Source organism: Neoarius graeffei, chromosome 21 (genome assembly GCF_027579695.1).
Source record: "Neoarius graeffei isolate fNeoGra1 chromosome 21, fNeoGra1.pri, whole genome shotgun sequence".
In the NCBI taxonomy this organism is placed as follows: Eukaryota; Metazoa; Chordata; class Actinopteri; order Siluriformes; family Ariidae; genus Neoarius; species Neoarius graeffei.
The window spans coordinates 5961480-5986479 of NC_083589.1; the positions used below are offsets into that span (position 1 = coordinate 5961480).

General features: G+C 42.5%; 1 protein-coding gene across 13 annotated transcripts in view; it reads left to right on the top strand.

Annotated features, from left to right (window-relative positions):
• Positions 1–25000, top strand: part of magi2a (membrane associated guanylate kinase, WW and PDZ domain containing 2a) — a 288209-nt gene that overhangs the window by 33588 nt on the left and 229621 nt on the right. The window lies entirely within an intron of this gene.

Consider the following 25000-nt stretch of genomic DNA (forward strand, 5'->3'; position numbering starts at 1 on the left):
CCACCCATTCATTCACCATCCATCCATCCATCCATCCATCCATCCATCCATCCATCCATCTATCCTTCCATTCACCCATCCATTCACCCACCCATTCATTCACCCATCCATCCATCCATCCATCCATCCATCCATCCATCTGTCCTTCCATTCACCCACCCATTCATTCACCCATCCATCCATCCATCTGTCCTTCCATTCACCCATCCACCCACCCACCCATTCATTCACCCATCCATTCATCTGGCCATTCATTCACCCATCCATTCATCCACCCATCCACCTCTCCATCCATCCATCCATCCATCCATCCACTCACCCATCCATCTCTCCATTCATTCACCCATCCATCTCTCCATCCACTCACCCATCCACCCATCATCTATCTTTCCATTCACCCATCCAGCCATCTGTCCTTCCATTCATCCATCCATCCACCCATCCATTCATCTCTCCATTCATTCACCCATTCATCTCTCCATTTATTCATCCATCCATCCATCCATCCATCCATCCATCCATCCATCCACCTAGCCATTCATCCACCCATGCGTTCATCCATCCAGCCATCCACTCACCCATTCACCCATCCATCTTTTCATTCATTCACCCATCCATCCATCTATCCATCCATGTGTCCATCTATTCACCCATTCACCCATCTTACCATCCATTCATTCACCCATCCATTTGTCCATTCATTCACCTATCCATCCATTCACCTATCCATCCACCCATTCACCCAAGCATTCATCCATTGATTCTTTAACCCATTCTTCCATCCATCCACCCAAGCATCTTTTCTGTCTTGATGTCTATCCCCATTCATCTCTTTCATCTGTCCTTCTGTTCCTTCCCTCCATCCCTTTATCCTCCAAATGCCCCTCTCCATTAATTTGTCTGATATCAGTCTATTCATGTCCATTCATCCCTCCATTACTCAATCATCTCTTTCTCCACCCAGTCTTTTTTCTTCTTCCTTTTACTACATAATCCACATTTCTGTCTCTTCATCCATCCCTTCTTTTTGTTTCATCCATCCTTCTTTTCTTCTACCTCTCCATGTCCATCCATCCCTTCATGCCTCCATCCATCTGTTCTATCCCTCAATCCTTCATTGTGCCCTTCTACTATTCATCTCTGTCCATTCTTTCATCTCTTTCTATATTCTCTTCTTCCCCATCAATCTATCCATCCCTCTTCCATCCTTTCTGACATACTCTCCCTCCTTTCACCCATCTTTCCATTGCTCCATTCATTCCTCCAACCCTGTCATTCTCTATCCTTCTGGATCATCTCCTGTCTTGCTCCACCTATTCATCCATCTGTCCACCATTCCCTGCATCTTCCATCCATCCATCCATCCATCCATCCATCCATCCATCCATCCATCCATCCATCCATCCTCTCCCCTGCTCATTCATCTCTCCATCCCATTGCTCGATGCATTTATCCTTCTCTCCCTTCATCATTGATTCTTCTCCTTTTGCCTTTTCATCTCTCCATCTTTCTCCTGTATCTAAACATGTTTCTGTTTCTCCACCCAGTCCTCCACATGCCCATCCTTCTCTCTTCATTCTCTCCACCCCATCCTCTTTCTACAACCATTTGTCCCTCTCTGAATCCACCTCTTTATTCTTTCGTTTCTTATCATCATTCTGTTTTTCTTTATACATCCATACATCCATACATCCCTGAGGTTAAATAAAAAGATAACGATCAAATAAGATTATGAAAACATTGAGACTGAGGGGAGAAAGAGAGAGAGAGAGAGAGAGAGAGAGAGAGAGAGAGAAGGATGGGGCGACTCAGGAGAGAAAAAGAACAAACAGGAAATGGAGGAGAGAGGAAGGTTAACTGAAAGATGGATTGCAGGTGAAAATGGAAGATGGAGGGAAAAGAGAAGAATGAGGTAAGAGAGAGAGAGATGGGGAGAGAGAGAGGCAGAGAAGCAGATGGTTCAAATATGAAGAAGAGAGAAAGAGAAATATGTTGCCTCTGTGATTGGACGCTTTCTGATGATGTCATCATGAGGCTGTTTTTTTCTGTTTGATAAAACTGAGCACTGAATTCTGGATTCTGATTGGTCAGAAGGTGTTGATTGGCAGTTGTACAGCTGACTGTCTTCAGGACAGAGAAGTTTATACTTTGTTTGTAACATGACAAGCCGTGTGTGTGTGTGTGTGTGTTTGCATTTGCGAGTGCCATTTCTTGTATGGTTGAAAGTAGCACTGCAGCTCTCCGCATTAATATTGATAGCGAGGAGCGTTCTGTCCACAGCACCAGTGTGTTCTGTGCTCCATCACTATGATGCAGTGGTGCACATTGTGTGTGTGTGTGTGTGTGTGTGTGTGTGTGTGTGTGTGTGTGTAACAGGGAAATAATGAGATTCTAAACAGCTCAGAGATCCAGATCAAGAGCTTCACAACTTGTGTTCACGTGTGTGTGTGTGTGTGTGTGTGTGTGTGTGTGTGTGTGTGTGTGCGCGTGTACATGTTCTGCTCCAGTGCATTCAGCTCAAGCCCTTGTCAGAGCAGTGACTTGACATGAGGAGAATAAAACATAAAAACATACACAGCTAAACGACCCCTAAAGAGCGCGCACACACACACACACACACACACACACACACACACACACACACACACACACAGAGCAGTCATCGCAGTAAAAGTCTCTCTCTCTCTCTCTCTCTCTCTCTCTCTCTCTCTTCCTAAACTGTTTTCATATTTCCGGAGTGTCTGACTTCCTGCTCGCTTTATGATGGATGGAGGGGGGGGTTGGAAATGAACAGATGGAGAGGAAAGATGGAGCTTTAATAATGAAGGAGCGTGTGGATGGACGGATGGACTTTTAAGATTGATGAACTAATGTTCATGGAGCATGGAGGGAGAGGATGAATGAAGAATGCATGTGGAGAGAAGATGAAAGAATGACATAGGGATGTAAGGAAGATCAACAGATGGAGGGATGGAGCAGTAGGATGGAGAGGATGCAGAGCTGAAGGTATAGAACATGAAGGGATGGATGGAAAGGATGGAGAGAGGAAGGGCTAAAGAGGATGGATGGATGGATGGATGGATGGATGGAGCATTAGGGAGAGTAGATCAGTGAATACAAGGAGAAGATGAAGGGATAGAAGGATGGAGGAAGAGGGTGGTTTATGGAGTGATGAAGGAAGAAAATAGATGATAAAGGTGTTGAAATGGATGGATGGGTTGAGAATTGAGATTGACGTGAATAAACGAATAAGTAGTGGACAGAGATGGCGTGATAGAGAAAAACAGTAATGATAAAGAGTGGATGGAAAGGTCAGGAATTGAGGAAAAGGATGGAGGAAGAAAACTAAGACATAGGAAAACAATAGTCGATAAAGAAGATGAATGGATGGATAGATGGATGGACGAGTGAAGAAAATGAAGATGGAGGTCTGGCTAGGGCACATGGATGGATGGATGGATGGAAATAAAAAAGAAAGTAAAGTGTAACAGAAAAAGAGGATGAATGATGGGTGGATGGATGAATAGACAGAGGAGAAAAAAACAAAGAGATACTAGTAGTAGATGACAAATAAGATGGATGGATGGATGGATGGATGGATGGATGGATGGAAAATGAAGAGGTAGAGGAGTAGATGGATGGATGGATGAGGAGAGGCCAAAGAGATACCAGTAGTAGATAGCAAAGATGGATGGGTGGATGGATTGGATGAAGAGGATGATGAATGGAAGAAATAGATGGATGGATGTGTAGGGGAGGGAAGAAAATGAAGATATAGTGGAGAGGATAAAGAGGATGGATGGAAATAAAGAAAGTAAAGATACAGTGTAGAGGATGGATGGATGGATGGATGGATGGATGGATGGATGGATGAGTAAAATGAAGAGATGGAGAAGTTTATAAAGAGGATGGATGGATGAGAAGAAGCCAAAGAGATAGTAGTGGCTGGATGGATGAGAAAAATAAAGATATAGTGGAGTGGATGAAGACGATTCATGAATAAACAGATGGATGGATGGAAGAAAATGAAAATATGAATGAGTGGATAAAAAGCATGATGGATGGAAGAAATGGTGGGTAGATGGTTGGATGGATGGATAGATGGATGGGGAAGGGAAGGAAATGAAGACATAATGGAGGGGATAAAGAGGATGGATGAAGGGATAGATAGTGGGGAGGATAAAGAGGATGGATGGAAATAAAGAAAGTAAAGAAGGTAAAGATATAGTGTAGTGAATGAAGAGGATGAAATGATGGATGGATGTATTGAGGGCTATATGGATGAGGAAAATGAAGAGATGGAGAAGTGTATAAAGAGGATGGATGGACAGATGAGAAGAAGCCAAAGAGACCGTAGTAGTCGTAGATGACAAAGATAGATGGATGGGTGGATGGAGGAAAATGAAGACATAGTGGAGTGGATGAAGAGGATGCATGAATGGACAGATGGATGGATGGAAAAAATGAAAATATGATGAAGTGGATGGAAAGGATGATGGATGGAAGAAATGGATGGATGGATGGATGGATGGGTGGGTGGGTAGGGGAGGGAAGAAAATAAATACAGTGGAAAGGATAAAGAGGATGGATGGATGGATGGATGGATGGATGGATGGATGGAAATAAAGAAAGTAAAGATACAGTGTAGTGGATGAAGAGGATGGATGGGCGCATGGATTGATGGATATATGGATGAGGAAAATGAAGTGATGGAGAAGTTTATAAAGAGGATGGATGGATGGATGGATGGATGGATGGATGGATGGATGGATGAGAAGAAGCCAAAGAGATAGTAGTGGCTGGATGGATGAGAAAAATGAAGATATAGTGGAGTGGATGAAGAGGATTCGTGAATAAACAGATGGATGGATGGAAGAAAATGAAAATATGATGGAGTGGATAAAAAGCATGATGGATGGAAGAAATGGTGGATGGATGGTTGGAGGTAAGGAAATGAAGATATAATGGAGAGGATAAAGAGGATGGATGAAGGGATGATGGAGGCATAGAAGAAAGAATGGCTGGACAGATATGTGGACGGATGAAGGGAAAAAAGAAGATGGAGGTAGTATAAGGATTGAGGGATGAACAGAGGTGGAATGGGACAGGCGCCACAGGTCTGATGGAGTCCCAGTGGGAGAGACAGCAGTTGCCATGGCGACCCTAAGGAAACTCTCGCCATGCCGACCAGAACGTGAAATTCTCAGGGACAGAGACAGAGAAAGAGAAAAACACACATCAAAGGAAAGAAAACAAAAGAGCGAGGGAATAAAATGTAAAACGGAGGAGGTGTGGCTAATGCCGAGTGATCGACTGATCCTCAGAAACGAATAATAACGTTGATGATTTCCCAATAACGGCACATCTCGGCGGGTTTTATTCCTCGCATAGCAAAGCCAATTTTCAGTGATCACAATCTTGTTTTTATGAAAAGCACATCACGTCGTAATTTTTTATCCATTTCTAGTTACATTTAATGTTTAACAAGTGAGTTCTATATTCTATATAGTTGCTATGGAAACGATGACGTATTAATATAACTACGCTCAGAGCTGCTGTTATAGAAAATGAATCAACACCTGACCACCAATCAGAATCCAGTGTCATGGTTTCCATGGCAATGCATAAGCCTATGTGGTTCGGCTTTGGTTTCTGGATTGGTCGTGTCTCAAGCCCCGCCTTGTTTTTGGGTTTGTTTCCCTGACTGTGTTCCTTGTTTTCACTCGATTTGTCTCCGAGAGTGTAAAAGTTTTTTTTTTTTTGCAAAAACCTGTTGTTTATTGTTAAATCTGAGCCTTGAATAGTTTTCACCTTTAAACGTAGCTGGGTGTCAGAATCCTTCGTCGTAGCTGACTCTACAGGAATTAGACGAGGCGACAGAGTCGGAGCATTTTTTCAGGATTTTGTCATCGGCGAGATCTAAACCTTCAGGATATACAGCTAGAACTCGCAGAGACACGTCCATCTTGTGTCCCTGAATCGAGATGAATGTTACACTGAGGGATTTATATCTCATCTCATTATCTGTAGCTGCTTTATCCTGTTCTACAGGGTCGCAGGCAAGCTGGAGCCTATCCCAGCTGACTACGGGCGAAAGGCGGGGTACTCCCTGGACAAGTCGCCAGGTCATCACAGGGCTGACACATAGACACAGACAACCATTCACACTCACATTCACACCTACGGTCAATTTAGAGTCACCAGTTAACCTAACCTGCATGTCTTTGGACTGTGGGGGAAACCGGAGCACCCGGAGGAAACCCACGCGGACACGGGGAGAACATGCAAACTCCACACAGAAAGGCCCTCGCTGGCCATGGGGCTCGAACCCGGACCTTCTTGCTGCGAGGCGACAGCGCTAACCACTACACCACCATGCCGCCCAGGGATTTATATCACGGGATTAAAATCTCACAAAACCAGGCACAGAAACCCTGAACATGATCCGGAATGTGCATATGAGGTGACGAGAGGAGCAGAAGCGGAAACAAGCGACCTCACACCTCTGGAACACAGCCGTGCTCACCTCGTTAAGAGTGTGTTAATAAGCTGATAAGGTCAATGAACTGGACTAAGGGGGAAAACATGGAAGAGTAAAATTGTAAATCGAGTTTATTTAATCGTTAGACACGTGCCGCACAAAACATTAAATAACTTCGGGGCTGATTTAGGATGCGTGCGGTCACATGGTATGGGAACAGAAGCTCACCGGAGGGGGCGTGTCCTCGCTCTGACTCCTACGTACATTGGGAGGAGCACCAAACTTCACATGGAGCTCCAGAACATCTAAATACGGTACAGCTAGAAACATTGGGGGGGGGGATAAAAACTTCCCTCAACAAGCTTTCTTCACATGCTCACACAAAGGGAATGCATGATGCTGAGTTTATACAGCACTAGAACGAAAGAGTAAGCAAGAGTTGGTTCCTCTGAATCAGGCGATGTGTCCAGTTTATAAAACACTTGATACTGAGTGAAAGCTGAATAAGCTCAGAATCAGCAACAATATCAAACTCCGTCCAGGCGTTTCTTTATCTCAAGCTTTAGAGGGCTGAACTCAGTGTATCGAAGGGAAAAACAATTGCAATGAAAAAACAGATGACAGTAACAGTCAGTGCGTTTACATGCACATAGAGAAAATCGAATTTCTGCCGTAGCTCGACTGAAATCGAAGTTCTAAATGCCATGGAAACACCTGAGCTCGGCTGAAATCGAACTGAACTGGATTTCTCGTAATCGAGCTACGCGACCTAGATTATGCGATTGTAGCCGAGCTACTTAGTGCATGTAAACCCTATCGAGCTACGTAGTCGAGCTACTTACTTCAGCACTGCCCCTTCCGGAAGTGACGAGACCACAAGCGGGAAACACAACAGCCTCGGTCGGCATGACAACAGTAGTAGAAACGTGCACTTCTGGAGCAATGAGGAGATAGAGTTCATGCTCATTCAGCTTAAGGAGTTGAATATATCTCGATGTTGCTGTCCTCGTCGTCGTTCTTCTTGTGAACACGGAACTGATAACTTTGTTTACACTCTTGAATAGCTCTTCTTCATGACGACAACCGGAAGTGTACCAACACGATGGGGCGTGTAGCGCCACCTGTGGCTCGGGTGCACAATGTACCTCACACAATAGCTCGATTTCCTTGTGTGCATGTAGGACTGGATTTCTCTGGCACCCCTGCTGGGACCCTTAGCTCGATTACCGACAGCAGCTCGATTTGGATGTGCATGTAAACGCACTGACTGTGAATACGTTATCATTCCATAGTGCAAGCATAATGCAGTATTTATACAGACGCGAGTGTTTTACTGGGAAATGCGCCACTCGCCACTCGTGTTTTTCATCCGAGCTCCATCGAACCAAAACGGTGACATAAGTCTCTATCTGTCACTCGTGAGGAAATCGATGAGTGAGTTGTTTTGATAAATTTGGCCACTTTTTGTTTGTGAATGTGTCGATATAATAATCGCACGTTGGCTTGAAGATGTGAAGGTTATCTTCTCACGTTGAAAAACTCGCATTTTTCTTACGAAACTGAGTGACATATTTAAATAATATTGGCTGGCGTTGAGTGGTCGGTCACTTAAACACATTGTAGTGCTTTCTCCTTCAGTCACTTAGGAAGTGACTGTAGCTTTTGGCCAGGAGAAGATGCCAGCAGGTGGTGTCCAATTTTCATCTGACATTTCAACCCTAAACCACAACTACCTCCAGTTGGCAGGTCGGCAGTCATGGCCAGCCACTGCCCATGTAGACGCAGCTTTTCTGTTGTGGCTTCTTGGAGCAGTGATAGTACTACGGACAACATGCATATAAAAATAAAGCGTGGTTTATTTTCCAAGTAACTCAAAACAAGCTCTCTATCGTAGACGCGGACACACCGTTGAAAATTGTTTGCACGTCACCGCCCACCTTGCGACAGGTGAGTCGGCTGTATATCGCATGTTAACCAGATGTCCATCAATCTTTCACTTAGGCTGCCAGACAATTGGCTATGACGTGGTAATCACGTTCATCACCAAACTAAACATGGCAACGTATTCACTGTTCACAACTTTAACCCTTTGGTGACTGACCCCTTGAAAATGGTTCCTCCAGGAACGATGACGTTTCAGTTGTCAAGACAACGGAAAAACTAAAATACAAGAGCATTTTGTTTTGTGCACAAGAGTATTGTGACATATCTTTCTGTTTTTGTATTTTAGTTTTTCCGTTGTCTTGACAACTGAAAAGTCATCGTTCCTGGAGGAACCATTTTCAAGGGGTCAGTCACCAAAGGGTTAAACCATGAATATAGTATTTCACTGACTGAAATTGCATTGCATTGGAATCTTATCAACATAAATAATTTAAATAAATTCATAAACTTAGAGTTCAAAAATGGCTCCAACAACCCAACTTCTCCTGGCCCCGAGCTTAACTCCTCCCTCCTATTCCAAAGCCAGCAAGAGGCTCTCTCCACTGCCTCCCCCAACCTATGGACAGCTATCTTCCTCTCCTTTCCTTCTATTCCCAAAGCTGTGAGTGTGTTCCACACAGACTGTGCCAGGAAACCCCTGCATCCAACCTCAACTGGGAATAGCTAGATCTGCCATCCTTTGTCCCTACATTGCTGGACCAGGTCCTGAGACTTGGTGGCTTTACGCTCTGAGGCCTCCATCTTCCCACGGGACTGTCAGTTCAATCAGGATGATCTTCTTTGCCTCCTCAGACCATATGACCATGCCAGGCCTCAGGGTGGTTTGAATGACCTGGGGAAAGTGTAGTTTCCTTCCCAGGTCCACCCTCATCTCCCACAATGGTGCTGTCTGCAGGAGACCCTTCTAGATCTTCTTGGAGGATGGTGGTTTTTCCCCCCTCCCTGATGAACTGAATAGCTGGTGTTAGTCTCACGTGGACTTGATGCTTTTTCCGTCTCTCCTGCTCCAAGATGTCAGCCAGTGCTCTGAGGACCTTGTCATGGCGCCATCTATATCTTCCCTGGCTCAGGGCAATCTTGCAACCTGCCAGGATGTGCACCATAGTTTCTCTCTCTCCACATAACCTGCACAATGGGTCCTCCCTCATTCCCCACCTGTGCAAGTTTATATTCCATTCAGCTAGCATGATACTGAACGAGTCGAAGAGGAGTAGCTGAATGGAATATATCTGATAGACCACGAAAGAAAGCCAGCTATTATTATTATTATTATTATTATTATTCATCTCATCTCATTATCTCTAGCCACTTTATCCTGTTCTACAGGGTCGCAGGTAAGCTGGAGCCTATCCCAGCTGACTACGGGCGAAAGGCGGGGTACACCCTGGACAAGTCGCCAGGTCATCACAGGGCTGACAGACACAGACAACCATTCACACTCCCATTCACACCTACAGTCAATTTAGAGTCACCAGTTAACCTAACCTGCATGTCTTTGGACTGTGGGGGAAACCGGAGCACCCGGAGGAAACCCACGTGGACACAGGGAGAACATGCAAACTCCACACAGAAAGGCCCTCGCCGGCCATGGGGCTCGAACCCGGACCTTCTTGCTGTGAGGCGACAGTGTTAACCACTACACCACCGTGCCGCCATTATTATTATTATTATTATTATTATTATTATTATTATTATTATTATTATCTCCTCTCATCTTCTTCCACTTATCCGGGGCTGGGTCGCGGAGGCAGCAGTCTGAGCATGGAAGCCCAAACTTCCCTTTCCCCAGACACCTCGGCCAGCTCCTCGGGAAGAACACTGAGGCATTCCCAGGCCAGCCGAGAGACATAGTCCCTCCAGCATGTCCTGGGTCTTCCCCGGGGCCTCCTCCCGGGGGGACATGCCTAGAACACCTCCCAAGGGAGGCGTCCAGGTCCTAGAACTGCCACCTTATTGTGGTGGAGGGGTTTGTGTGCTTGAATGATCCTAGGAGCTATGTTGTTGGGGGCATTATGCCCCTGTTAGGGTCTCCCAAGGCAGACAGGTCCTAGGTGACAGGCCAGACCAAGAGCAGTTCACCGAAACCCCTTATGGATAACAATCGATCAAGGACCGTGACGTCGCCCGGTATGGCACACCCGGGGCCCCACCCTGGAGCCAGGCCTGGGGTTGGGGCTCATATGCGAGCGCTTGGTGGCCGGGCCTTTGCCCACGGGGCCCGGCCGGGCTCAGCCCGAAGCAGTGACGTGGGCCCGACCTTCTGTGGGTTCACCACCTGCAGAGGTAGCCGTAGGGGGTTGATGCAGTGTGGATTGGGTGGCAGTCAAAGGGAGGGGCCTCGACGACCTGATCCTCGAACACAGCGGCTAGCTGTTGGCTGTTGGGACATGGAATGTCACTACTTTATTATTATTATTATTATTATTATTATTATTATTATTCCTTTCAGGTGTTCAACGCGTCTTTCTCTTTCAAAATTCTCTCAAAATCTTCTGTATTTAATGAAGCAAACCTGGTGGCCATGTTTGTTTACAAATTGTCACAGTCGCTCACTTGCTAGCATGGAAGTTTTACATCTCCGACATGTGACGCCATGTTGTCTTGACAACCATGCAGTATCGTAAACCATATTCAACACTCATTCTCCATTGGGTAGAGTGACGTAATACATGTAGGATATGCGATATGCTAACAATATTGCATGTTAGCGAACCAAATGAATGAAACCCGCTAGAAGGGAATAGAACACATGTTTTTATTCCATGGAAAAAGTGTCCTGTATGGATAATAATTCCTGATATTTCACTCCGATGGCATCACTCCCAATGTTGTCAAAATGGTGAACCGGTTCAAAATTAAAATTCTTTTGATTAACTTGCGTTTTTTTTTTTTTTTGTGTGTGGATATAATATCAAGAACATTACACAGTGGCGCGAAGATATGAAGTTTATCTTCTCGTGTTGAAAATATTTTCACTCGTTCACTTCGCTCACTCATGATGTATCCATTCACCACTCGAAGATAAACTTCATATGTACGATGCGTTATGCATGATGAATGGTCGGAGCGATGTGTTATAAGTAGTGTTTGTAACACAGTGTGGCAAATTGTTTTATTTTCTTTAATAAATGAATTTTATCAGAGGAGTGTACTGTATATAAAAACAATCATCTGACTAAATTGTAAAATAAATAAGGACGTCTGCTCATGGCGAGTAAAATCACAGACCGATGGAGGAGTAGAAGAGGAGGAGGAGGAAAGGAGGAGAGAAGCGTTCTGTTTTCACACACTCTCGGTTTTGTTTAATTACGCCGGACGAGGTCTTTGAGAAGCGTCTAATTACTGAAAGAGGCCTCGAGGGAGAAGAGAAGGCCCACAGGAAGAGGAAAACAGACACTTCCTGAAGGGCGGTGAGTGCAGACAAACTGTCAGCACAGGCTGCACGTCTTCTGAAGTCTAATCAGTCCCAGTAATCAGTTTCACAACACTTCCAGGTCGCCGAAGTAGGAAAAACACGATCACATAATCGACTTGATTTGGATTTGATTTCAACCGCGAGCAGTTCTGATTTTTGTTCCCAGTTCTGGTATTAAACACATCTAGAAGGGATTGAACCTTTTTGTCGAATGTCAGCGTTAAAGCAGGAAAACTCACTGAAACGTCCAGGCTGTGTAACGATGTAAGAAATCATTTTCGAAATGAATTGGCAATCCTCTGCGTATCTGAGTAATTAACACAGAGTTAATGAGGTTAAACTGGATTTTGTGAAAAGCACTAAAATGTAAAGTGAACAGGGATTAAAGCCGCGAGCTTGGGAAACTTTTACGGAATCGTTATGTTGATATTTTATTATTAATAAGCAGCTGATTTGAGTGTCAGAGCGAGCAGCGGTGATCAGAGCTGATGTCTCTCAGTGAGCGTATGATGAACAGCACACAGGTAACTGGAGGCATGACTGCGTCATTCATCTGATATTCACTACCCGTTTCTCTTTAGGTGTCTGTGAGGAACAGATTGAAGCGCTGATTAAAGCTGAGGTAAACAAAAACTGCTGTCAAGGCTGAGCAGGCTCGCTTTTTCGAGCCACAGAAGTATTTTCAAGTATTTATCTAATATCATTGTTGAAAGAATGGATTATTACAGCTCTGATACGATACTAGAGCAGCATGTTGAGAATTAATTGTTTTTCGGGACAAGATACCACAGGAGAGAGGGTTGGACAGGTTTCTGTCGATGGCTGAAACAATAACACTGCTATAACTGAAGCCGTCTTTGATTGGACTGGATTGATTGAAAGCATTATTCATGCAGGATTGGCATCATCCTCACCATTCACCCCATTTCAAACAAAATGCAATGGGATAACTGGATCAAGGTACTGGTTCGTGGACGAAGAATACCATCAGACTAAAAACCCTGCTGGGGAGGTAATATAGTAAAAAAAAATATCCTCAATGAGGCTGGAGCTCATACCGGCCACTGTTGTTGTGTGAGTTTGAAATCTGATCACTCCTGTAGGAGGAGTAGCGATTTTTGTGACAGTGCATATGACCCCTGTGTAGCTGCATCAATGGCAGGTGGCACCACCTGGTTAACAATTCTTGTTGGAATATGTCTTTAGAGTCTTCTGGGTGAGTTTCAGTGAAAACGTCCCAGCAGTTTACAAAGAGTAGTGTTTGGTGTGACGAGTCACCCAAACATTTCAGACGCACATAAAATCGTAAATATGACAGGTCGCACCACCATCTTGGCAACTTTTATGCACACCCACCTGAGGAACGTTCTCTATGAGTTTAATCAAAATCTGATCACTCCTCTAGGAGGAGTAGCGATTTTCATGAAATTGCATATGACCCCTGTGTAACCGCATCCATGGTAGGTGGTGCCACCTGGTGAACAATTCTTGTTGGAATATGTCTTTAGAGTCTTCTGGGTGAGTTTCAGTGAAAACGTCCCAGCAGTTTACAAAGAGTAGTGTTTGGTGTGATGAGTCACCCAAACATTTCAGATGCACATAAAATCGTAAATATGACAGGTCGCACCACCATCTTGACAACTTTTATGCACACCCGCCTGAGGAACATTGTATGTGAGTTTGATCGAAATCCTATCAGTCCTGTAGGGGGAGTAGCGATTTTTGTAAATTGCAGACGGACGATGACGGACGACAGACAGACGACGCATAATCGCATAAGCTCATCCGGCCTGGCCTATGGCCGTATGATCTAAAAACCACACAGACAACACTTTGTAAAAAACAGGAAGAGGAAGGTCTTTAGACAATTTTTGAAGCCAGACAATGTTCAACACTCAGCTGTTCAGATATCTAGGGGAAGTTCATTCCACCACTGAGGTGAGAGTCTTGATGCAGGTCTTCCTGGTACCCTGGGAGATGGTGGGACCAGCGCATGAGGATGGTAGGGAGCGTGGTGCAGAGTGGGGCAGGGTTAGTGTTTTGAGGTCAGTGCGTGCTGGTCCGTTTGTGGTTGTAGTAGAGATGCATCGATCGCAATTTTCTTACAAAAGTCTCACCTGCGGATTCTGATTTTCTTTCTTTCTCTCTAAGAACTGTAACTGACACCATAACTTTTCTTTCTTGGAAAATTCTCACGTCTCAGCATTTTTTTTGTACTAGTACACTTTTCCAAATGAAAACCAAAAGATAAAGGAAACAGAAAAATACCGTGTAATAAGTCACCTTGTTGTTGTTGTTGTTGTTGTTTCTTCTGTAGTCCAGATCTGCGCACATGCTCAGTTCCACACTTGCTGATCCATGTGACTCTGCTATAACGTTCAATGTGACCAATCAAAGGAGCAGAGACATCAGCCACTGTCCCCGCCTCCAAAGTCAAAATTCAACTTGATGTGCAAGCGAGCATTGTACGGTTGCGAGTCTTGTGTAGGTGGAACAGAAATGCTCCCTCAGCAGGATGGATTTCTGGTTATGGATGCTGTTCCATCATGTGCATGTGTGCATGTGCAGGTTTTGAGATTAATTAAATGCTGTGTCTGTGCTGCTGTGTGTGAGATGTGAACCATTGTGCGGTGCATGAGTGTAAATTTGATCAGCAAATAATCAGATATCGGAAACTGATCAACCAGTCACCAGTTATGGGTGGTCAAGCTGAAAACCAGTCGATTCTGGTCACCAGCTGATCAATTGGTGAGTCTTTACTTTGTAGGCAAGCATCAGAGTTTTATATCTGATGTAGCAGCTACAGGAAGCTAGTGGAAGGAGCATAACAATGGGGTGGTGTGGGAGACCGTAGGAAAATGAGTCGTGAAACTACATTCTGGCTCTATTGGAGAGGACAAATGGCGCTCAGAGGCAGATCTACCAGGACCGACTTGCAGTAGTCCAGTTTCAAACTGACAAGGGGCTGAACAAGCACCTGAGTGGTCTGTGTGGATTGAAGTGGATGAATCCTTCTGATATTCTAAAGGAGAAATTGGCATGACCTCGTCAGTTTAGCAATATGAGAGGAAAAGGGAAGTTGATTGTCCATGGTTACCGCAGAGAGTGGTCCAGGGAGGTCACGAGATCTTGATTTGGAGATGAATCACTTGGGATGAACAGCAGTTCAGTTTTGCTGAGATCAAGTTCAGCTGATGAGCTGCGAAGTCTGCTGAGATCTGAGCAGAAACCTGAGTGAGGAGGGGATGAATTGAGTGCCATCTGCATAGCCATGGTATAAAACCCCCATGTGAAGGTATAATTTCACCAGGAGATCGAATATAGAGGATGAACAGAAGAGGACCAAGTACTGAACCTTGTGGGACACCAGTGGAGAGTCTGCATAGAGCAGTGGTACATTCCCCCTCTTTTTGGTGCCCAGGGGTACAGGGGAGTAACATGGAAGGATGTATATTGGGTGATGGAATGGAAAGACACAGGCAACAGCAGTGGAGTTAACAAAAAAAATCCGTTACCCCCTTTTTTCCACACATATATTACAACACAGAAACAAATAATGCGTAAAGTAAGTGGGAATTAATAATACTCATACTCCGTGTAGGGCTAATTTGAGAATGCTGTTAAATCAAAACCCAGCAGCAAAGGTGGTCTATGGATGGTACCACAGAAAAGTAAACAAAATAATGCCTATCCTACCTATCCTACCCCAAAATTACCTCAGGTGGCACTCAACCCTGACCAAGTGTGTAAATACAAAACCAACCTACTGAAGAGAAATGTACAGGCACACCCAAACTTCCTGTCCACACACTGGAGATGAGGGTGAGAGAGAGAAACCTGGTGGAGGAAAACAGAGCAACAAGTTAACAGCAGCAAAGTGGGGCAAAAACATACTACATTCGCTGAACACCTTCCCAACGTTGCGAAACAAACATCCGGTAGCCACAAAGTAACACGCACGCCGAACAGCCCCACCCCTCGCACGCTTCCCAGAGGGCTCTTTGATATACAAAGACCCGCCTTTCATCTGCAAATAGCGATCCCATTTGTGGACCAGGGAGCAGGAATTGTACGCCAGAACCTACAGGTAACATCCCTGGGGTGTTACAGGTACCTCAGGGTTTCTTTTCTACCTTACTGGGAAGAACAAGAGTGTGTGTTGTACCATTAGACCCCGTTTAAAGTAACACATTAAATATGTTTACACAGACGTGTTTAGTGATTCTTGTGCTAACTTGTTGGTTGCTTCTGTATCCTTATTACTCCTGTGAGAAGGTAGCTGCTGTGTGCATCACAGGCAGACATTAATTACGAGCACAGTGAGAAAATAGTGTTTATTCGAAGAAAACAATCTCAGACTTCAGTGACCATGATCAGGTTTTGAGGTCAGATCTTAAAAACGAAAGAGCAAGAGCTTATTTTCTCACTCGGAGCCCACTTTCCAGCCATCATATGAGTGAGGAATCCAGTGGAGGAGTACTGTAGTGGACATGCGTCCCACAATGCAATTCCCAGGATTTATATCTGAGCTGAGTCCAGTGACCAAGAACACAAACAAACAAACACACACCCTCAGAATGACGTGCAGATTTGGGTCAAAACCCCAGAGAAAACTAAAAAAAATAGATTCAATACTTTGTAAGACACTCATGTAAATAAAGGAGGTGTAAAAGCGTGGACTAACAGGTTTGACTAATTAAGTGGCATAACAACACAGGACAAGAACAGGAAGTGTTTGCCATATAAGGAAAATGGGGCAGCAGAGGGGACAATACAGGACAGGCAGCATGTAAAATGGGGCGGATCTGACCACAGTTTATTAACTCGAGAGGAAATATGACTTTATTCAAGGCATTGTGCTCACCAGAGAGCACAGGATTCTATCCAGTGTTACTCAGATCAATGAATGAACTCTTGCTGAAGAAAAAATGCAAATTTCAGATTGAGATGCAATGACCATGATGCAAATGGGATTAAAATTACCATACAGTCATCTAATATGCAAATGACTTTGTGTTAACTGGTGAAAACAGCATTAGTTTTGTTATGGTGGGCTTTCAGCCACATTAGTATAAATCTGTCTCTCTCTCTCTCTCTCTCTCTCTCTCTGTCTGTCTAGTTTCTAGGCTAAGGTCTTTTAACTGAAAATTTGACATATATATATACACACACACACACACACACACACACACACACACACACACATGTACACAGTTGTGGTCAGAACATGAATGTCATCTTGGATATGAATGCCATGGCAATATTTGGGCTTTCAGTAAATTCTTTGAACTGTTCTTTTTCTGTGGCAGAATGATTGTACAGCATACAGCTTTAATTAAAAAAAAAACACTAGAATTTGGTGCACAAGTTTTTATTTTCTTTGGGTTTTCTGAATCAACACAGGGTCAAAATTATACATACAGGGTCAAATATTTACATACGCTCACTTACATTATTAATTCAGAGGTGCTGAAACTTCCAAAATGTCTCTTATCTTGCCAAGGCCGAGGTCTGTTAACTTCCTGTTAGTGATCATGATTGACTACAGCTGGTAGCTTTTCTGTGCCTTCGTAAAAAGTGTTTGTTTACAGCACTCATTGGATTGACCAACACATAATACAATGGGAAAGTCCAAGGAGCTCAGTGCAGATCTGAGAAAGAGGATCGCAGATGTACACAACTCCAGAATGTCTCTTGGAAATTCTAAACAACTGCAAATTCCAAGATCAGTTCAAACAATTGTATCTGTTACTGGGAGGTGTAGTCACTTTGCCAAGCCACTTTGCTTCAAGAAAACCCAAACTGTCACCCTCAGGTGAAAGGAAATTGGTTTGGATGGTCAGGAACAACCTGGGAACCACCATGGCACAGCCCTGCCATGAACTGGAAGCTGATGGATCACTGTCTACAGATCACCATGGACTAAGAGGCTGCTATCCAAGAAATAACCCCCTGCTCCAAAATTGACACCTTCAAGCTTAACTAAAGTTTGAAGCTGACCACACGGACAAAGAAAAAGCCTTCTGGAGGAAAGCTGTATGGTCAGATGAGACAAAGATTGAGTTGTTTAGCTACAATGACCACCATGTACAGAGGGACACTGTATCAGCTGGTGGTGGTGGTGGTAGGATCATCATGCTCCGGAGCTGTTTTGCTGCCAGTGGAACTGGTTCATTGCACAAAGTGGATGGAATAATGAAGGAGGACTACCTCAATTTTTTTCCCCAAAATATTTTTTATTAAGTTTTAACCTACATACATAGACTACATATGTACAACCCCGATTCCAAAAAAAGTTGGGACAAAGTACAAATTGTAAATAAAAACGGAATGCAATAATTTACAAATCTCAAAAACTGATATTGTATTCACAGTAGAACATAGACAACATATCAAATGTCGAAAGTGAGACATTTTGAAATTTCATGCCAAATATTGGCTCATTTGAAATTTCATGACAGCAACACATCTCAAAAAAGTTGGGACAGGGGCAATAAGAGGCTGGAAAAGTTAAAGGCACAAAAAAGGAACAGCTGGAGGACCAAATTGCAACTCATTAGGTCAATTGGCAATAGGTCATTAACATGACTGGGTATAAAAAGAGCATCTTGGAGTGGCAGCGGCTCTCAGAAGTAAAGATGGGAAGAGGATCACCAATCCCCCTAATTCTGCGCCGACAAATAGTGGAGCAATATCAGGCTACATCCACACGACAACGGCAACGAGATGTTATTTAAAAAAATATCGCGTCCACATGAGCAACGATCAGTAAAATATCAGGTCCATACGGCAACGCAACGCTTGCTGAAAACGATGCAATACACATGCCACACCTCTAGGGGCGCTGTAAGATGGTCCCTTCGGAGACACCAGAACAATAGAAGTAAGGACGTATGCGCATAAACTATTATGCGCGAGACTTCATATTAGCCACAAAGTCAAAAAAAATCTGTTCGTAAAATTACGTTATAATGACCAAATACAATGAAAAGTATTTTTCCAGTCTCACCTGTGAAAGGTAATCCCATGTGATCTCGTTTGGACGGTAAACCTGTTGGTACAGTTAAACGCAGCACATGAATGAGGCATCTTTATTCTCTGCTTTGACCCATCCAATATGGCGGCGAGGATGACGTATGATTCTACGTGGAAGGCGGCATCTTTAATGGTCCGGAATAAATTGAATGCTACACGTTGATGGATTAATTTGTTCTTCTACGCCCTTTTTGAGGAATGTATTGTAGGACTTAAACCAACATCTGAAGAGGTGAGATCGCTCCTTTTTTTCCCTATTTTTGCTGGCGGGATTGACTCTGCCCTAAGGGCTATTCTCTCTCTCTCTCTCTCTCTCTCTCTCTCTCTCACTTTGCACCATTACACAATAAATATTCATAGTGAAAATATTTTGTAAGCACGTTTCATGAACCAAGTTATAGGATTTGTTGACAACTCGCATCGAGTTCGTTACACTTCTACCCGGCGTGAAGCACTGACAGTCATGTGGTTTTGACGTCATCGTAAACAAATCCGTTCTACTCATCCAGACGACTTCGCAACGGCAACGTTGCCAGATCTTTCCACTCTGGAACCCGTTCTCAAAAGATTGCGTTTTGGGGCACCCAAAACGCCGGTGCCGTGTGGACGCCAGGCCGAAACGATAAACAATTGTATCGGATTCACCTGAATCCGTTGCCGTGTGGACAGGGCCTCAGAAAGGAGTTCGACAGTGTAAAATTGCAAAGAGTTTGAACATATCATCATCTACAGTGCATAATATCATCAAAAGATTCAGAGAATCTGGAAGAATCTCTGTGCGTAAGGGTCAAGGCCGGAAAACCATACTGGGTGCCCGTGATCTTCGGGCCCTTAGATGGCACTGCATCACATACAGGCATGCTTCTGTATTGGAAATCACAAAATGGGCTCAGGAATATTTCCAGAGAACATTATCTGTGAACACAATTCACCGTGCCATCCGCCGTTGCCAGCTAAAACTCTATAGTTCAAAGAAGAAGCCGTATCTAAACATGATCCAGAAGCGCAGACGTCTTCTCTGGGCCAAGGCTCATTTAAAATGGACTGTGGCAAAGTGGAAAACTGTTCTGTGGTCAGACGAATCAAAATTTGAAGTTCTTTATGGAAATCAGGGACGCCGTGTCATTCAGACTAAAGAGGAGAAGGACGACCCAAGTTGTTATCAGCGCTCAGTTCAGAAGCCTGCATCTCTGATGGTATGGGGTTGCATTAGTGCGTGTGGCATGGGCAGCTTACACATCTGGAAAGACACCATCAATGCTGAAAGGTATATCCAGGTTCCAGAGCAACATATGCTCCCATCCAGACGACGTCTCTTTCAGGGAAGACCTTGCATTTTCCAACATGACAATGCCAAACCACATACTGCATCAATTACAGCATCATGGCTGTATAGAAGAAGGGTCCGGGTACTGAACTGGCCAGCCTGCGGTCCAGATCTTTCACCCATAGAAAACATTTGGCGCATCATAAAACGGAAGATACGACAAAAAAGACCTAAGACAGTTGAGCAACTAGAATCCTCCATTCGACAAGAATGGGTTAACATTCCTATCCCTAAACTTGAGCAACTTGTCTCCTCAGTCCCCAGACGTTTACAGACTGTTGTAAAGAGAAAAGGGGATGTCTCACAGTGGGAAACATGGCCTTGTCCCAACTTTTTTGAGATGTGTTGTTGTCATGAAATTTAAAATCACCTCATTTTTCTCTTTAAATGATACATTTTCTCAGTTTAAACATTTGATATGTCATCTATGTTCTATTCTGAATAAAATATGGAATTTTGAAACTTCCACATCACTGCATTCCGTTTTTATTTACAATTTGTACTTTGTCCCAACTTTTTTGGAATCGGGGTTGTATGTCTGAGGACCCTCCAGATCTACTCCTTTCCCTCATAAACACCATTAACAAAAGGCTTGACTAAACAGATACGTTTTCAGCCGAGACTTAAATGCTGAGACTGTGTCTGATTCCCGAACATTACTTGGAAGGCTGTTCCATAACTGTGGGGTTTTGTAAGAAAAGGCTCTGCCCCCTGATGTAGCCTTCACTATACGAGGTACCAGCAGATAGCCTGCACCTTTTGATCTAAGTAGGCGTGGCGGGTCCTAGAGGAGCAGAAGTTCACTCAGGTACTGTGGTGCGAGACCATTCAGTGCTTTAAAGGTTAATAGTAGTATTTTATAATCAATACAAAATTTGATTGGGAGCCAATGCAGTGTGGATAAGACAGGGGTGATGTGGTCATATTTTCTAGTTCTAGTAAGGACTCTTGCTGCTGCATTTTGAACTAACTGGAGCTTGTTTATGCACTTATTGGAACATCCAGACAGTAAGGCATTACAATAATCCAATAATATTTTTGAGATGTGTTGTTGTCATGAAATTTAAAATCACCTCATTTTTCTCTTTAAATGATACATTTTCTCAGTTTAAACATTTGATATGTCATCTATGTTCTATTCTGAATAAAATATGGAATTTTGAAACTTCCACATCATTGCATTCCGTTTTTATTTACAATTTGTACTTTGTCCCAACTTTTTTGGAATCGGGGTTGTACATACATCTGAACATTTTGACAATAAATGTATGTGTTACAAGAAAATAACATGAAAAGAAGACACGAACAGTAAAACCCAAACAAACAAAAACAAATGTCAGCAACTTCAAAGAAAAACAAAACTAAAACAAACAAAAACAAAAAGAGCTTCTCATTAAATGGGTTTAGCTTTCACTTATCACATCTGACATCCCATTAACTCCACCATCTTCAAGAAAGGATAAGAATGGGCTCCAGACTTCTTCAAATCTCCTACATTTACCTTTCACTATATACCGTAGGTTATTTTTTCCATGGCTACGTTCATTGCCATTTCTTTCAACCAGTCTGTTACACTTGGCGCTTTTGTTTTCTTCCACAATAAAGCAATTAAACGTTTCGCTTGTAACAAGCACATATCAATGAAAATATATTCCCTTCTTCTCAATGGAGATTCAAGCGGATATAAATGTAGAATATATGTTTTAGCTGATAACGCTAGGTTGATATTTATAATTGTATTGATCATGTCCTTTACCCCCCTCCAGAATGTATTTATGTGTTCACACTCCCATATGCAGTGATAAAGATCGCCTTTGAGTTTGTGACATTTTATGCAGGTATCAGGAATGTTTTCATTGTATTCGTGTAGAATAACCGGAGTCACATAAGTCAGCATCAACCATTTATACTGTAACAATTTCAATCTAACGCTTACTGTTTGGGTTTGAGCTTCCTTACATGCCTCCATCCAATCATTCATAGACAAGTCGTCTTGTAAGTCTTCCCTCCAAGCTTCTAATTTATGAAGTGATGATTCTTGTGATCCTGACATTATAATGCCATAAAACTGATAAATTAAACCTCTATTATAGCAGTCTTTTACCATTTCCTTCTCTAATATGTTTAGAATTGGTATATCTAAAGAATTCCTTTGAGACACAAAAATAAAATTTCTTATTTGTAAATATTTAAAGAAGTGTTTTTTAGATATATTAAATGTATTAACAATTTCCTCAAAGGACAAAAGCTTGTTGGAAGGATACATATCTGCTATGGACTTTATCCCTTACCTCAGAATTCTTCAGCATAAACCATCAGAAACTTGAAACACGACTTGGGACTTAGGGTACAACAAGACAATGAACCCCAACACGCATCAGAGCCGGTTGAAAATATATGGACTGTGCTCATACTCTAAGTCAAGTCCATACCAAGAAAAAATAAAAATTAATTGAATTCTACCATGAAAAGTCATGAAATATCCAACTAGAATTCTGCCAAAAGCTTTTTCATGGTAAACAAAAATATTTGGTCAAGGTGAATCTTGCGAAGACATTTTACCCAAATATTAGGTGTGCTGTATGTATATTTTTGACCATGTATGTATAATTTTGACCCTGTGTTGATTTCAGAAAACCCAAAGAAAATAAAATCTTGTGCACCAATTTCTAGTCTCGTCTCATCTCATCTCATTATCTGTAGCTGCTTTATCCTGTTCTACAGGGTCACAGGCAAGCTGGAGCCTATCCCAGCTGACTACGGGCGAAAGGCGGGGTACACCCTGGACAAGTCGCCAGGTCATCACAGGGCTGACACATAGACACAGACAACCATTCACACTCACATTCACACCTACGCTCAATTTAGAGTCACCAGTTAACCTAACCTGCATGTCTTTGGACTGTGGGGGAAACCGGAGCACCCGGAGGAAACCCACGCGGACACGGGGAGAACATGCAAACTCCGCACAGAAAGGCCCTCGCCAGCCATGGGGCTCGAACCCGGACCTTCTTGCTGTGAGGCAACAGCGCTAACCACTACACCACCGTGCCGCCCCCAATTTCTAGTGTTTTTTTAAATTAAAGATGTATGTTGTACATTCTGCCACAGAATATATATATATATATATATATATATATATATATATATATATATATATATATATATGCACATTCTAAAATTGCTTGACTACATTGCATAGGCAAAATATCTGGACTGAAATTGTAAATTTAATTTTCTGAATTAAAATTTGTAGCCTAAAATTTTATGACTAAACTTTGTATGATAAAATTTGTAGACAAAAGTTCATAGGCTAAAATTTCTTGGCTAAAATTTCTTAACAACAGTTTTTATCTCTTGACTAAAATTTTGAAAATTCCTAGTCCAAACTTTGTCATCTAAAATTTCTTGACTAAAATACATATGCTAAAATTTATTGACTAAATTTTTTTAAATTTCTAGTCGAAGATTTGTAGTTTAAACTTTCTTGACTAAAATTTGTAGGCTAAAATTTCTTGACTGCAGTTTTATACTAAAATATCTAGAATAAAAATTTTAGGTTAAATTTCTTGACTACATTTTGTAGCCTAAAATTTCTTGACTAAGGTTCATATGTTAAACATCCTTAACCAAAGTTTGTCGGCTAAAATTTCTTAAGTTAAAATATCTTGACTATCGATCTTATGCTAAGATCTACTGACTAAAATTTGCAGGCTAAGACTTCTAGACTAAAATTTTGAAAATATCTAGTCCAAACTTCATCGTCTAAAATTTCTTGACTAAACTTTGTAGGATAAAATTTGTCGACTAAAGTTCATAGGCTAAAATTTATTGACTAAAATTTCTAGTCCAAGCTTTGGCGTCTAAACTTTGACAAAAACTTGTCGGCTAAAATTTCTTGAATAATATTTATCAAATAAAATTTCTTCAACAAAAGTTTGTAGGCTAAAATTTCTTGACTAAAATACATTTGCTAAAATGTATTGACTGCAATACATAGGCAAAATATCTGGACTAAATTTCTTTTATGTTAAAATTTCTCATTCAAACTTTGTAGTCTAAAATTTCTTGACTAAACATTCTTAACCAAAATGTGTAGGCTAAAATTTGCTGATTATAGTATTTCTGGACTAAAGTTGATAGGCTAAAGTTCTCGACTGCAGTTCCTCCAGATTTCTGTTTCAGGAAAGTAGAAAAGGTCATATTCAGTGTATCACATATGAGGAAAAAGATTTGAGCCATTTTTGCCTTAAAGACTCAAAATATAAAGTTAAAACATCACTGGTAGTTTGCTGTATTTTTTAATTTCATTTTTTTTTAATAATTTGATGTTTTCTTTCCCGGCTTTCTCTTTGTCTCTCTCTGTATCTGCCCTTCTGTTCACTTGACTCTCTTCTTCTGTAACCCATTTACTGTTTTAGCGCTGAGGTAGACAGTTCAGACATGACGGAACCCTCCGTCCTCCAATTAAAGCACAGTGGGGCGAGAGAGGGGGTGTGTGTGTGTGTGTGTGTTGCAGTGAGATAATGGAGAGAGGAAAAAAAGCGGATTGGAGGAGAAAAAACAATGAAGAGAAAAGGGGACAGAGGACCAAATGTGAACATTTTGACAGTGACAGTGTGTGTAGTTTGTGTCTTTGATCTCCAGCTCGCTGGATTTCTGATGAACATTTGGGAACGTGTGGGAACATGTCAGCGCTAATGTGAAGAAATTCTGTTTATACGCAGTTCCTGCTTTTAATGAGAAAAGAATTCAGAGAAACAAACATAATGTTTATCAGAGCTCCGAGCTGACAGTT